The 14421-nt window shown below is 32.9% G+C and overlaps 1 pseudogene; it reads right to left on the bottom strand.

Moving 5' to 3' along the window:
• Positions 1 to 1982: 1982 nt before the first annotated feature.
• On the bottom strand, positions 1983 to 14026 carry LOC122293504 (annotated as a pseudogene).
• Between the last annotated feature and the right edge of the window lie 395 nt (positions 14027 to 14421).

Raw genomic sequence — 14421 nt, 5'->3', positions numbered from 1 at the left:
AGGAGAAGGGTGCAGGAATGGATGAAGGAGAAGAAGCAGTCGATGAGAATGGATGAAGATGAAGCAGAAGGAGAATGAGAAGTAGGAGTGTAAAAAGAAAAACCAGTGAAAATATACTATAATATATCATTATATTATATATTATAATATATCACTATAGTCTATAATACAATTATAATATATATTATAATATACTATATTATCACTATAGTATTATATATTATACTATATTATATTATAGTACATATTATCACTATAGTATTATATACTATATTAACACTGTAGTACATTAAAATTGAAAAACTGAACCAGATCGAAAACTAGTAAAATCAGAGTACCAGTTTAGAAGGGAAACCTGTGTGTAATCAGTTTTAAAAAATACAAAATCGATACATACTGGTTAAGTCCTAAGTTTTATCTAAAATTGGACCCGTTACACCCCTGATGAGAAGGAGCAGTCGACAAAAGGAGAAGGAGAAGGAATTGGTGTAGGGTAGAATGAAACGCACTGAGTTAGTGTTAAAAAAACAAAACGTGCCATTTCGGTCTCTTCTCACAAAGCCCTTCAAATTTCGTCTCCCACCTCACGAGTACGCACAGTTTCATTATCCACGTCAGCCATTGGTATGCAATTGTTATGCAACTCGACTTGAATCAAGACTTTACCTAATAATTTTACACTTTAAGATCAAGAGTTTAATATGATTACTCTAATAATTTTTGAGAGAGAGAGATAAAAAAAATCTATGAATATTAGTAAAATTGTTTGTGAATAGTTGTAAAATTCTTTGAGTTATAATGTTTTATAGGATTTTGAGAAAGAAGAGATAAAAAGTTGAATAAAAATATTATTAGAATATAATTTTTTTACTATTATTTTTATTTTGAGTTTTGAAAAAATTGAATTACTTTTTGTACTTTATTTGGAAGTTTGGGAAAGTTTTAATAATTAGGTTATCATTAGATGAAAATTTTGAAATTAAAAAGTATATTTTTTAATGTTGTTTAGATGCTGAGATGTGATGAAATGAGATGAAATATGATAAGATGAAACCATCTCAACATCCAAACAGGGGTATATGTTTGGGTGTTGAGGTAATTTTAGATTATTTGAGTTGATATGTTAATAGTAATATTTTGTGAGTCCTATTAAGGTGTTTTTGAATGTATAAAGTAATTTAAGATATTTTTAACTTTTTATGATAAGTTAAAAAAGTAGTGGATCTCATTAATAATTGAATTGAGACAGACTGAGATACTCTACACCCAAATATAACCTAATAGGTAGGAAAGAGAGAGAGAAGTTAAAATAACAACTCATATTATTTATATAGTGGAGCATGATCTTTTTTGGGGGGTGGGGCAAGAATTGATAAGCATGTTTGGAATTAATCTCAAAATGATTAGAATAAACAACTTTGACTCAAGAATGCTATAATATTGCTTCTCTCATCATCATTTAGAACAACTTAAATTTGATGGGTAATCTAGAAAATCTATTTAAAAATCTTATTTTAACACACCTAACATATCACCGATGTCAAAGCTTTCTATATCAACTATGCTAAAAATTATTAGTGTTTTGATATTTTTTTTTTCACCATAAGTAGTGTACTAATACACCAACTTTTGTGTATCAAAACTCTTTCAAAAAAATGATTTTACAATAAAAATAATTTTACAATATAACATATTATGTCAAGTTCTCTCAGTTTGTGAATTTATTTTCCGAAATTTCTACATAGGTAAAGCTAACATTTTTCAAAAAGTTTAGATAAAAATTACTCTAAGAAATACTGATACGACTAATGATCGAGATTGATTTCGAACCAATATAGATCGAGAGATATTAACATCATTTGCATGCATCAAGCTAGCTAGAATTATTATGTCACAAATGATAATGGATACAAGAATTTATTTATTTATTTATTTTAAATCAATACAAAAAATTACTACAACTTAGGAAAGAGAGTGAAAGATCAAGGCAATGGGACTTGCGAATGAAGAACCACTTTAGCCACAAATTCTTCAATGTTTTTATCTGAACTTCCACCTTGGTCAACACCTCTTTGGCAAATTTCCTCCATTTGAAGGCATTCTTCTTTATCTCTTTTCCTCTCTCTCCCTCCATTATTTCCCTTATGCAATGTTCTGCAACCTCTCTCCTGACTAATAATAAGGATAAAGTTCAATCTATCATAACTGATATTCAAACTACGTAACTTACCGAAGTTATCGTAGTTTGGTGGTTGACACGGTTCTCTGTTTTTCCTCTTCACGTTGTTCTGCAGCAGTTACGTTTTACACTTAAGTTTAAATTCTTGTAAATCTTATCCTTTGTAACAACTTTAATTATATATATGAATACAAATGCATACGTATCTGGTAAGCAATTCCAGATTTATTTCAATTCTTTCATGGTATCACAGCCTCCTATAGCTAACGCTTCCTTTGATCCTATGGCTGCTGCTACGGACTCCTCGTTGTCTTCCGCTGCATTTCACCTTCCAGCTCAAGTTATTTCCATCAAACTTGATGGAACTAACTTCCTTGCCTGGAGTGCTCAATTGCTTCCTCTGTTTCGGAGCTATGGACTCATGGGAATCATTGATGGTTCTGATTTATGTCCACCTCGTTTTTCCAGCGATGAACAAAAGGCCACAGGTATTCCTAACCCTGCTTATATGTCTTGGCAGTATAAGGACCAAACGGTACTTGGCTGGATTATTTCTTCTTTGTCTCCTGCGGTGGTCTCCACCATTTATGGACTTGAAACTTCTCGGCTTGCTTGGCAAGCTCTTGGCGCACGGTTTGCTGCGCCCTCGACGTCGCGTATTTCTCTTATCAAGAGAAAGCTGCAAACTTTACAGCAAGGCTCCTTGTCTTGCCAAAATTTTTTGGATGAAGTTAAGTCTCTTGCTGATGAATTATCTGCTGTTGGAAAACCAATTGATGATTCTGATTTAATTCTCTCTGTTCTCAATGGTCTCAATTCCTCTTTTCACTCCTTTGTGACAACATATATGCTTCTCGCCAAAGAGAAATCTATGTCTTTTTCTGATTTCCATGCAGAGTTACTCAACCATGATTTAATGCAAAAATTTCATAATCAGTCTCTCCACTCTGAGGCCGTTCCCTATGCTCTCTACTCGCATAAACATGGTTCTAAACCAAGTTCTCGGCACAACAGTACCAAATCTCGGTTCTCAAGCATATCTAAAGGCTCGAGTAATTCTACCCAGTTTCGACAGCCATTACCTCACCTGCCGTCCGTGTCTTCAACTGTCCATGCTCCGTCTGAGTCACGTTCACGATCCCCATGTCAAATCTGCAAACGCGAGGGACATTAGGCCTTGGATTGCTTTAATCGCATGAACTACTCCTTCCAGGGACGTCATCCTCCTACTGAATTAGCTGCTATGGTTGCTGAGGCTAATACAACTTATTTAAATCAGCATCAATGGTATGCGGACAGTGGTGCTAATATTCATGTTACCTCCAATATTGCTAATCTCGCGACTTCTCAACCTTATGAAGGTGATGACTCCATGGGCGTAGGTAACGGGACAGGTTTGCTCATATCTCGTACTGGCAATGCTTCCATTAAAACATCTTCCTCTACGCTTGCCTTGAAAAATATTGCTTATTGTCCTAAAGCTTCCGCTCATCTTCTCTCTATCAATAAATTTTGTAACGATAATAATGTTCTTTTTGAACTCACTGGTTCTGATTTTTCTGTGAAGGATATCTTGACGGGGGACACGCTACTGACGGGACCAAGTGATAATGGATTGTACCCGATCAACCTTCGTCAACTATCATCACCAAAATTGCATGCTCTCACAATGACGGTTGGCGTCAAGGCTTCTACCTCCATTTGGCATTGTCACTTGGGACATCCTTCCCCAACAATTCTTCGTCGTGTCATTTCTAATTTTTCTCTTCCAGTTAGTGATTCAATAAATACATCGTCCATTTGTGTGTCTTGTCAACTCGGAAAGTCAAAACAGTTGCCATTCTCTGATTCTTCAAGAGAATCAACTACTCCTTTGGAACTTATTCATTCTGATGTTTGGTCCACTTCCACTCCTTCTTTGAGTGGTTGTCGCTATTATATCATTTTCATTGATGATTTCACTCGTTTTTGTTGGATGTTTCCTATTTCAAATAAATCCGATGTTTACTCTACATTTGTTAAATTCAAGCTTTTAGTGGAAAAACAATTTAACTCCACCATTAAACAATTTCAAAGTGATAATGGTGGTGAATATTGTTCTACCATCTTTAAGAAATTTCTGAGTGATAATGGGATTTTTCATCGATTATCATGTCCTCATACGTCTCACCAAATGGCCTCGCCGAAAGGAAACATCGTCATATTATGGAAATGGGACTTACTCTTCTCGCTCAATCAGGATTATCTAAGAAATTTTGGGTTGATGCGTTTTTAACCGCTACTTATATAATTAATCGCTTACCTACCAAGGTTCTTGATTATTTATCACCTTATGAACGGCTTTTTCATCTCCCTCCCGACTTCACATATTTTCGAGCATTTGGCTGTCAATGTTTTCCATGCCTTCGTCCTTATACAAATGATAAATTATCATATCGTAGCACCCCTTGTATTTTCATTGGATATTGTTCTAATCATAAAGGCTTTCGGTGTTTTGACCCTTCCTCTAGACGTGTTTATATATCTCGCAATGTGATTTTTGACGAAGGCAAGTTTCCAGCTCATGTACAATCCAACATCACTGATCCTGCCAGCCGCATACACCCTTCAGGTAATTCTCCAAGTTTACTTTTCACCCCTCCCTCATTTTCTTTTACTTCTTCCCCTGTTTTGCCTAATATTCCAGTGACTTCTTCTCCAAATATCTCGCCTGATACTGCCTCACTCGATACCCATCTCCACTCTTCTCCCCCATCTCTCAATTCTGACCAAACTGAGACTCCGATTACCTTGCCCCCTTCCACTACAACTTTTTCTTCTCATCTCCCTGAACCACAAAACAATGCATCTCCTGAAACCCAAATTGATGGCTCACCTATTCCTGTGGCTCCCTCACATCGAGTTACTAGATCCCAAACCGGTCATCTTAAGCCCCGTAGCTTTCCTGATTTTAAGTTATATTCTACTCGTCATCCTCTTCAAGCATTACATGCAGGTGTAGTTATTTCTGAACCTCGTTCCTATGCTCACGCGGCGTCTCAACCCGAATGGCTTGCAGCAATGGAAAGTGAGTTTCAGGCCTTATTAAAGAATGAAACATGGTCACTGTGTTCTCGCCCATCTGGTACAAACGTGGTCCCTTGCAAATGGGTCTTTAAGCTCAAGCGGCGACCTGATGGCAGTATTGAACGTCACAAGGCTAGACTAGTTGCTGTTGGTTATCTTCAGAAAAGTGGTATTGATTTTCATGATACATTCAGCCCAGTCATCAAACCTTCCACTGTTCGTATGGTTCTTGCACTTGCCGTTTCTTTCAATTGGGAAATTCGGCAACTTGACGTCTCTAATGCTTTTCTCCATGGTATTTTAGAAGAAGAGGTCTATATGACTCAACCAAAAGGCTTTGAAGATCCGGTCCATCCTCAATTTGTTTGTAAGCTTCATAAATCTCTTTATGGGTTGAAACAAGCCCCTTGGGCTTGGTTTAGTCGACTTTCCACGGCTCTTTTGGCCCTTGGCTTTCAAAATTCACAAGTTGATCCTTCATTATTTACTTATCATCTTGGAGCAGTCCGTGTGTTTTTATTAGTATATGTGGATGATATTCTTGTTACCTCAAATGATCGGGACTTCATTACCTCTCTTATTTCTAAACTACAACTTGAGTTTGCTATGAAGGATCTTGGTCAGTTGACGTATTTCTTGGGTATTGAAGCCACACGCAATCCTTCAGGATTACATCTACGGCAAACACGGTACATCATTGATCTTTTGGACCGTGTGAAACTGCTTGGTATTCGCCCATATCGTGCACCCTGTGTCTCAAGGTCTAAACTGTCCAAATATGATGGAGAAGCTCTTCAGGATCCTTCTGAATATCGGCAAACGGTGGGGGCTTTACAGTATGTTACTCTCACACGCCCCGACATCTCGTACTCCGTGAATCAACTCTGTCAACACATGCAAGCTCCAACCACGGCTCATTGGACAGCAGCCAAACGTGTGCTGCGATACTTGAAGAATACGCTTGATTATGGTCTTTTCTACAAACCTGGTTCATTTGATATTAATGCCTATTGTGACTCTGATTGGGCCGGTGATCCTGATGATAGAAGATCAACATGTGGTTATGGTGTTTACGTTGGACCCAATCTCATCTCTTGGTCGGCAAAGAAACAACCTGTGGTGTCTAAATCGAGTACTGAAGCTGAATACCGGTGTTTAGCTCTCGTTACGGCTGAAGTTTATTGGTTACGCATGCTTTTGTGTGAGCTAAAGATTTCCCTTGATTCTGCTCCCGTTGCTTGGTGTGATAATATCAGTACTTTAGCTCTTGCCTCAAATCCAATTTTTCATGCCCGATCTAAACATATTGAAGTGGACTACCATTTTGTCCGTGAAAAGGTGGCCAATCGAGATATTATTCTTCAGCACGTTCCCAGTTCTCTCCAACCTGCAGATATCTTTACCAAGGGACACACAGCTGATCGGTTCTATTATCTTCGGGAAAAGCTCTCTGTTTTGGATCTCCCTGCTAGTTTACGGGGGAATAATAAGGATAAAGTTCAATCTATCATAACTGATATTCAAACTACGTAACTTACCGAAGTTATCGTAGTTTGGTGGTTGACATGGTTCTCTGTTTTTCCTCTTCACGTTGTTTTGCAGCAGTTACGTTTTACACTTAAGTTTAAATTCTTGTAAATCTTATCCTTTGTAACAACTTTAATTATATATATGAATACAAATGCATACGTATCTGGTAAGCAATTCCAGATTTATTTCAATTCTTTCAACTAACCCTTTCTCATCTACTGGAGCTTTCAATCTCATCTCCAAACATCTATAATAAACTTAGCATTCGTGCCTTGATCTGTCCATTGCGGCACTGCCACCATTGGAACACCAAAGCTCAGGGCCTCCAATGTAGAGTTCCACCCACAATGTGTCACAAAGCATCCCACTGCCTCGTGATTTAAGACCTCCAGCTAAGGACACCATTGAAGCACCAATCCTTTCTTCGACGTCTCCTCCACGAAGTTTTCTGGGAGCTTTGCTTCTTCTGAAGCCCTGACAACCCACAAGAAACTGCAGTTGCTCATCCTCAAACCCCAAGCTATTTCTTGCATTTGCTCGGCTTCAAGGACGGCCATACTCCCCCAAAAAACATAGACCACCGACCCTTTTGGACGATCGTTTAGCCACTTCATGCATGCATCGGTAGTTGGTTTGAAGATACTGAAACCATAGTCTTTGTCGTCTTCAAGACGTTTGTCCAAGAACATAGATGGTATTGTTGGTCCTACGATCTTCAATGGCCACATCTTTGCCATCCAATCCACCGCCTGCAAAGAAATTCAGGCAAAAGATCAATTGTTTTAAGCCAAAAAAGAGTAGGACTTGCTTAATTAATTAATTACCTCTTGTTCCAGCTTATAAAACGTGTTGCAAAGGACCCAATCAGCTTTGTTAACGTTGGAGAATTGTTTGACAAACATGTCAAAGAAAGCTGGGTAAGATTTCAAACCATAAATGAAGGAAACCATGTCCTCAGGTTCGAGTGGTGGCAAACCAGGAAGCAAAATCTCAGGCTCTGAAAGAGGGAGTTTCAGCAATCCTTCATGAACATGGTAAAATATGTTATCGACAATACAAGATATGGTGAAAAACACTGCACCGACTAACCCAAACTTCTTGGCTATGTCTAAAGCCCAAGGCAAGAAAGAATTCGAGCATAGGATTAATGTGGCCTTGGGTTGGATACGATAAGACTAAGCAATGAGCCGATCTGTGTGCACTCGTTTCATTCTCCATTTCCTCTTACGTACAACTCTCTCTGATCTTTCTCTCACAGTGTGTGTACGTTTCTGTTTATGTGCTTATAGATAGGGCACCAAGTGCACCATTTATAAAGTAAGGTTAGGTTTGGATTAAGAAAATAATATTTTATTTTATTTCATTTTATTTAATTATTATAATTTTTCAAATTTTCACATAAAATATTATATATAATTAAATTTTTTAAATTTAATAATAATAATATTAAAAAATAATATTCAAATTGGCTCATTTCGCAATAAGTTATCAGATGATACACATAATTATCAAAATTATAAAAAATTTTTGTATTTCATTTATGTACGAATATTACTCAAATATAAAATATTTTTAAATTTTTAATTTTTAATTTTTTTATTTAATCATTATCCAAATTGCTCAAAAACTAATACAGTTTTTACAAATTTTAAAACAAAACATAAAAATTAATATAACTTAACAACGTTTTTAAATTTTAAAATAAAAATAATATTAAAAAATCATATTTAAATAATTTTTTAATATTTTTATTCTTTTTTTTTTTCCCTTCTTTTCTCTCAAAATCTAAGACATATTAATTTAAATTATTTCACCTTCGTTCATATAATTATGAAATACTCCAGTATTCAAACGAGGACTAACTCCTGTTTCCAGCTAAGACTTCTCTCGTTTCATTTCAACGAGTAGTCCAGCAGACAAGACTAGCTAGAGTACTTGCGCCTGACGGAGTGAATGTGGTTTGTCTCGCCACCAGTAAAGTACTGAAATGAATAATGATAAGTTTATTTTATTATTCTTTTTATTCTTATAATTTTTTTAAATTTTTTTTTATATTTATTTAATTATTAAGAAAGTAATTATTAATAAATTAGTCGTATATTTTTTTAATAATTAAAAATATTTAAAAAATACTTAAAAATAATAAAAATTTTAAATACATTATAAAATAATAAATAAATAATAAAAAAATAATAAATCTATCATTATCTAACTAAAATATCAGTAATAAATCAGGGAAGTAGGGTCGGAGCTAGGTTGTGAATTTTAACCCTTACAAAAGAGTAATCTCTTTATAGAAATAAAAAGAGATCATAGGCATAATAAGTCACAGTAATAATCAACCAAGAGAAGTTCGACATATATAGTTAAATAAAAATTTTATGTGCATTCATTTTTACGTATTTTTTTATATATTTTATTAATATAATTAGTTATATATTAAAAAAATAATACAGTTAATTATATAAATTTAATGCATAAAAAATCTCATTGATAAAAATAAGAGAAGAGTGGAATCTTTCACTGAAAAGATGTAACACCGATTGCTGATAAAACAATAAAGAGAGAGCAACGAAACATTTTGGTCCCATGTAGCAGTCCTTGTGTTCATATATATATATATATATATATATATGCAGAAATCTCATGTAAACATAAATAATAAAATCAGCATATTCTTATATATTTAAACTTTTAAGAGTGCTGATAATTTTACATAATATAAAGTCTCTGGTACTACTATATAAGAAATTTTTTTTATCTCAATCTCATCTCATCTCACATTATCATTATAATTTTTTTAAATTCTTGTACAAAATAATATAAACTTAACTTTTTTAAATCTTACAATAAAAAATAATATTAAATAAATATATTCTAATAATATTTTATTTAATTTTTAACTTTTATTTTAACTAATCTCATCCCATCTCATTTTATTTATAACAACAAACAAGACATTAATACCCACTAATGATGGAGCAAAGTTGAAAGATCTATGAATAACTATATTTTATGTGGTCTCAGTCAACAATTGATCTTATATAGTATATATATTATATATGCAGCAGAAGTTGCAAGAGCAAGGATTTGATCACATCATGCATTGAACCCAAAGCTAGTAAATGTATGTTGAGAATGATTATTTTTGTTGAGACTAGGTTTAGATGGTCCGATAAGATTATATAAAAATTAAATAAAATATTGTAAAAATATTATTTTTATTTTAAAATTTAAAAAAATTAAATTTTTTATTATATGTATTTTATTTGAGAGTTTGAAAAAATTATAATGATAAAATAAAATGAATTGAGATGTTTTCTAAATCATCAGAAAACCTAGCCCTATTAACATTGAATTAATATGAAATACAGTTATTGAGTTTAGTGTGCAGTCCCGCATACTTATTTAAAAAAAAAAAAAATTAAATCTATCATTAAAAATATTATTTTTTTATATAACTTTTAAATTTATCTATTATTCTTTTAAGAAAATGTGCAGATCTTGCCCATTTTAAAAATGAATAAACCTCAAACCACGTGAAAAACGAAGCCGTGGTCCCGAATGTTTCTCCATAAACAATTTCTATTTTAAGTTCGGTTTCGCCGTCAAGATTTTTTATTTTAAATATAAAATTTTTATTTTATTATTATAATTTTTTCAAATCTTCATATAAAATATAATAAATAATTAAACTTTTTTTTAATTTTTTTAAATTTTAAAATAATAATAATATATTTTAATATTTTATCTTAAAATTTAAAATTCTCATATAAGAAATTTTAATAGCCAAGTAGAACTTAACTAGTAGACAAATCTTAAGGCATATGTTGCTCCACAAAACCAAGCAGTCAACATAAAATGGAGCTAACTGTTAGGTCTCCTACACTATGCAAAGCATGTATATGTTTAGATTCAGAAATGTGATAAAATAAAATAATTTTAAATAAAAAATAAAAATTAAATAAAATATTATTATTATTATTTTAAAATTTTAAAAAGTTAAATTGAGATTTAAAAAAAAATTGAATTATTTATTATGTTTTATATAAAAAAATTTTAAAAAAATTATAATAATAAAATAAGATAAGTTAAGATGACCTCTCCAAATCTTAGTGGCACAAAAACAATAATTAATCTATTTTACTATCATTTCATTTCCACTTTACACTACCAGTGGAACCTGACACTAACGTCCATACCATATAATGGGGAATGATCAACTGTACAGCTTTTCAGCTTTCAGGGGAGGGATGAGTTCTCTTTTAGTTGTATAAATCTTAAATATATAAATTTTACGTAAATCTTTATAAAAATAAAATAAACTTTATTTTTAAAAAATCATAAAAAATTTATTTTTTATTAATAAGATCCACCTTTTTATAAAAAAAACTTATATAAAACTTGTACCTAATATCATTCTTTTTTAAATGAAGTCAGCAAAATTTATACCATCTAAAATTATATATAGAATTATTCAAAATTAGATCATGAAATATCATTTATACAATTTAAAAATATGTAAGTTTCACATAATTTATTAAAAAAAAATGTGAACAAATTTAAGACTTAAATAAATAAAATAAAAAATTCTACATTTTAATATAAATCTCACTTCAAGGGAAGTGCATGGATTGCACACCCACTATAAACACGCTAGATTGATAAATCTTGTATATGCAATAAATGAACCACGTCATAAAATATACCATTTAATTTAAATATTATATCTTTATATATAAATATATATGTATCCATGTATATATTAAATACTTATAATATTCATGAGAATTTCAACACCGTTCTATTTTTACATTCTCGTAGCCCAAACAATATCATAAAACATATGCAACAGTGTTACAGAACATCTCACAATCCTGAGGCTGGTTTGGACAGAAGAAGTCTTTCATCTCATTGAATCTCATCTCAATATCTAAACACTATTAACATAAATACTTTTTTAATTTCAAATTTTCAATTTTCAAAACAAAAGTTAAATTAGAAAAATATATTCTAATAGTATTTCAACTTTATAATATTTTATTCAATATTTTTCTCTCATTTTCCAAATTCTCATAGAACATTTCGACTTAAATAATTTTAATACTATTCACAAACTATTTCACTATTATTCATGTCTTATCTAACTAAACAAATAAAGCCGTGCTCTTGAATGTTCTACGTCACCCCATATATATATATGTATATATATATATATGTGTGTGTGTGTATGCATTTATAGAAAGAGTGAATAGATGGATTAACATAAACTCAGTTTTTGGTGGACCCGAGATGGGAAGCTTGTCCAAGGTGGTTGAGCTGTGTTATCCTCTTCAGTCTCCCAACTGCAATGTCCTGGATGCCATCATCGAACCCCACTACAGCGCCCAAGTCGGAGGTCCGGACAGAGGCGGTAGGGACGGATTACCCTAAGAAGAAGGTCGTAAGGACGGAGTGAGATTGCGAAAATTTCAAAAGATGGTTGATTTGTTTCATATTGGACATATATAGATAAAGGGTGCAAATTTGAAAGTCCAAAGAGGAGGATGCTTGTAACTTTCCTTTACAGCAAAGTATGTTCGGGTGCATTCCCTTAAACTACAGTTTGCATAGTTACGGACCACATTGGTACACAAGAATTTAATGCCTTAAACTACAGTTTGCATAGTTACGGAGCATATTGGTACACAAGAATTTAATGCAAAGAAGCGAAATATGTTCAAAGTTCAAACTGGAAGGGAGGAGAAACAGGCACTGAATGACCAATTAACCAATAGAACTCGTGTTTCTCCAGGGAAAACTAGTGCAGAATATAGTTAGTGTAGAGTTCAATGTTAAATGCCAAGTTTTGATCTCTCTCTCTCTCTCTCTCTCTCAAAATGATGAAATTCAGGGGTGTGTGTGTGTGTGTGTGTGTGTGTGTGTGTGTGTGTGTGAGAGAGAGAGAGAGAGAGAGAGAGAGAGAGAGAGAGAGAGAGAGAGAGAGAGATTTTGGCAATTATAGTTCCAATGATGATGCCCCCTCAGCCCTGAATCGGATAAGAAATACAAAGCCACTGAATTAATAGAATGCAGTGTACTCTTCATATATCATACAATGAGGGGCCTGACTTGCGCTTACAAAAAAATCATACAATGATATTTCAGAGACAGGGAAACAAGCAGTAAAAGTTCATACATCCACAACGCAAGGCAATAAGTTCACTCTTGAAGTAGAAGGATAACATAATGTAAATAAGCTGAGACAACCAATTCAACATGACAGCAAGAACAGCTGAGTGGATTAAAGCAATTCAACATGGACAATGAAATTAATCTAAAGATTCACATAGCATGTTAGATATTGCAACAGATGAAAGTATTACAGAATGTTCTCCTCTCGATTCATTTTTAATTGGTGAGTGAGCAACTCAACTAATAATACTACTTTTCCCAGTTTCAATCGGGAAAATTCCCTGAAAATTTTGAATTGCTTCTAACTCTTATTGATATGATCATCACTATTCCCTGAAAACTCAAAACTCACAAAATCCTGGTTCTTTGCACCTAAAATCATATCAATCTTTAATTAATAATTAATTTTATTGAGTAGCAAAGAGCTATACATCAATCTAAATATTCCTTCAAAGTTTTTTCTACAAAATATTTATAGAAGGTTCTTCCAATTTTAGCTAAGGAAGCACCTTCTCTTCACCCTAAATTGATGCTTCCAAACCACTAATAGTCTAATACTCACATTACTGGACCACTGCGAGTCTCACTGTGTAAGGATTGTATGTGTAAAGTTAAGGGTTTTGAGAAAAGAATAAGGAATGAAGAAGAGGGAAAATATGGGTGGTCCACAATCATGTCCTACCCTCATACCATTTCATTATATATATATATATAAAAGATTAGCTAACACATGACATTTATACCCTTATGGGGGCATACTTAATACAATTATTCCCTCTAACAGTTTGAAACAAACAATTGCTGGAGGAAATAACATTCCCGTCCATAGTTGCAAAATAATCATAATTTTTTAGATAAATTACATGTTTTACTTTTGCTGCCTCGACTTTTACAAGTTATAAGGTTACGCTAGACCTCCATACAGGTAAGACAAAATTGACACATTTGGGAGAAAGAATCAGGTGATGCCGCAACAATGTCTAGGTGACCTACTAATTATACCACATCCTGGACAAAAAAATCCAAAATTCTGGATAACGGGCATTCAGGAAACCAAGGCTCAAAGTTTGCAACCATGATTTCAGGCTTGTTTGAGAAGTAAAATGATCTCATCTCATCTCAAAACTTCTTATAATTTCCTTCTCAAACACCACGCAAACAAAAACACTTTAAAATTTCAAATATCAACATTTTCATCTAATTATTACCTAATCATTACAATTTTTTCAAACTTCCAAACAAAACACAAAAAACAATAATACTTTTCAAATTTAAAACAAAAATTATATTCTAACAATATTTTAACTTTATAATATTTTTCTTCAACGTTTTCTATCTCATTTCCCAAAACCTAATAAAACATCTTAATTCAAACTATTTTACTACTATTCACAATCTCATTTCACTTCCCAAATGAGCCCTTCATTTTATGACAATATGAAGAAACACGATAATTTTAAAGAACCAAAACA

This window comes from Carya illinoinensis, chromosome 14 (genome assembly GCF_018687715.1).
Source record: "Carya illinoinensis cultivar Pawnee chromosome 14, C.illinoinensisPawnee_v1, whole genome shotgun sequence".
Lineage (NCBI taxonomy): Eukaryota > Viridiplantae > Streptophyta > Magnoliopsida > Fagales > Juglandaceae > Carya > Carya illinoinensis.
This window is presented reverse-complemented; position numbering and strand designations above follow the sequence as displayed.